The sequence below is a fragment of the Seriola lalandi genome, unplaced genomic scaffold (genome assembly GCF_002814215.2).
Source record: "Seriola lalandi dorsalis isolate HSWRI2012SDOR001 ecotype SW California unplaced genomic scaffold, Sedor1 jcf7180002054978, whole genome shotgun sequence".
NCBI classification, from domain to species: domain Eukaryota; kingdom Metazoa; phylum Chordata; class Actinopteri; order Carangiformes; family Carangidae; genus Seriola; species Seriola lalandi.
In genome coordinates this window covers 16,375-19,172 of record NW_019525528.1, presented here as the reverse complement: position 1 = coordinate 19,172, position 2,798 = coordinate 16,375, and positions in this window count along the sequence as shown.

Below are 2,798 nucleotides of genomic sequence, written 5' to 3'. Positions count from 1 at the left end.
TGGTGGTAAAGAGCTCTTAACTTTACAGAGGTTGTTACCCTCCAGCGCTGTAGTGGGCGCTGTGAGGAGGCTCCTCCTCCTCGTCTGTCTGACTAAAATAAATCCTCTCGTCCTTTTTATCTCATTTACTGGCTCTCGTGTGTCACAAGATCGTTTCGGGGTCAGAGTTGACTCCGCCTCCTGCTGAGAGTTGATCATCATTTCTTTCTTTTTTCTTAAAGATCCTATGATGAAAATCAACATGTTAACATTCATGTGATGTTTTTATAAAATACAGACACGTTGATGGGGGGGCCTAAATACACCTGAAACCGACACACACACACACACACACGGACACACAAACACAAACACAGACACACACACACACAAACACACACGGACACAGACACACACACACAAACACACAGACACACACACACAGACACACACAAACACAGACATAAACACACACACAGACACACACACAAACACACAGACACACAAACACAGACACACACACACACACGGATACACACACACAAACACACAGACTCACAAACACAGACACACACACAAACACACAGACACACACACACAGACACACAAACACAGACACACACGGACACACACAGACATAAACACACACAGATCACTTTCAGGTTTTTCACTTTCATCTCAGTGAAACAAAATCTAGAGTGAAACTCAGTTTACAGGAAACATGAACAGAGCAGTCACAAAGCATGATGGGAGAATTATCCTGTAGAAACATTTCACATGAAAACACGAATGAACCCAAAGAAGAAGAAGAGTGACGTCCTCCCTCTGACTCTGTCCTGAGTCCGTCTCATCTCATTTTCATAATCATTCATTTTTATTTAGTTTAATGTGACTTTATCACTGAGGGACAATAAAGCGTCTCTAAAAGAGGAAACAGGAAAGAGGAAACAGGAAAGAGGAAACAGGAAAGAGGAAACAGGAAAGAGGAAACAGGAAAGAGGAAGTGTTGGACTCTTTTTGCTCCCAGTGATTTATGTCATTAAAACATGAAGATGCAGGTACATGGACACAGAGTCTCAGACCGTCAGGGATCCCGGGAGGTCAGACAGAAAATGGCGAGTGGATTACAGGAGGAGGAGCTGGTCACAGACTGGGACGACAGACGAGAGCACGGCAGCAACATTAAGGCGAGTGCATGGAGGGAACTTCTAATGGCGGCGTGATGACGTGACGGAGGTGTAAATGAGGAAGTTATGGCAGAAATATAGATATAGAAATTTAATATAGAAGGTGGAGGATTTCATCCATTAACTGGAATAATCCACAAACACAGACACGATCACGTCTGGTTTTCAGTCCAAGTCTAAAAAATAAAAGATGAAAGTCTTTAAAATAGATCCAATTAAAATATATCAGATTCCAGGTGAACACTCACAGAAACCAAATCCTGCAAGACGGTGGGTCAGGGTGGGCCATGCTGGGCGTGGCTTAGGGCAGAGACTGTTACATTGTGACATCACAAAGTTACAGAAGTCCTGACACACAAACACACACACATACATACACACACAAAAACACACACACATACACACACATACACAAATACACACACATACATACACAAATACACACATACATACACACACAGATACACACACACACACACACACATACACAGACAGAAACACACACACGCACACACACACACACACACACAGCTGGCAGCATCAGCTGATGGAGGCTCTGCTGTGAGATTAGTTAGCGCCGAGCCTGAGGTTCACTGTCACTGATTTCCCGCCATTATTAACTCATTAACTCGTGTTTTCTACGACTCCGGTTCAGTTTAAAAGAACATGAAGGAGCTTGTTATAATGATAATTAATTATATAATGATATATTACTACAGACTTCAGCCCAGGTCTTCCTGAGCCACTGACTCTGAGCGCCAGTCTCTCTGTGGGACGGAGCTAAATGCTGCTTATGATGTAAACCATGTTCACCACTTAGCTTAGCATGTTAGCATGCTGAAGGATACCAGCTGAACCTTAGATTTGAACGTTGATGTTAAAATGTGGTGAACAGTCTCTGTGTCGTGTTCCTGTCAGTTCCTACTTCCTGTTTGCTGTTGACTGCTGTGATGCTCGGCCTCCCCACAGACCCAACGACTCAAAGAGAAACTTTTAACCTGCTGTAATTCCCCGCTGAGCGCGAGCAGAGGGAGGAGAGGACGATAGAAAGTTTAATGTTTCTCAGAGAAAAAGTCTGAGATGAAACGGAAATCACTGCTGAGCTGAAGCTGCTCCAAACACTCTGTCTCTAAGCTACGAAAGGTTAGCAGCTGAGAGTTACAAACACCTGTACAGGTGCGTCTCGTAAACATGTTTGTAGCTGCTGGTGTTTTCCAGTCAGAAGTGTTTGAATCTCTGAGCGAACAGAGGGATGATGATTCAGAGTCTCCACTAGGCTGGTGTCACAAGGTGACAGGGGAGGATTTACTGGGTGCACCAAGATGGCTGCCTCCAGCTGCAACCAATCAGCCTGTTATTGACTCGCCCATCAAAGCAGATGTGCTGCAGGTGTGTTGAGGCAGAGAGTATGTGGTGATTGGGCCACAAGATGTGTGGGTGTATATATAACTGCAGGTATCAGACCACGGACTCGACAGTCGGATAGGTGGGCCGGAGCCTAGAGCAGCCACTGAGAGTCAGTGGACTGGACTTATATCGTTAACAGAGACTTAGAGAGAGAGACGACCATCTGTGCTGGAACCCTTCTAACCAACGATTCCCCCTTCTTGCCTGGATAGTTGAACACACCTG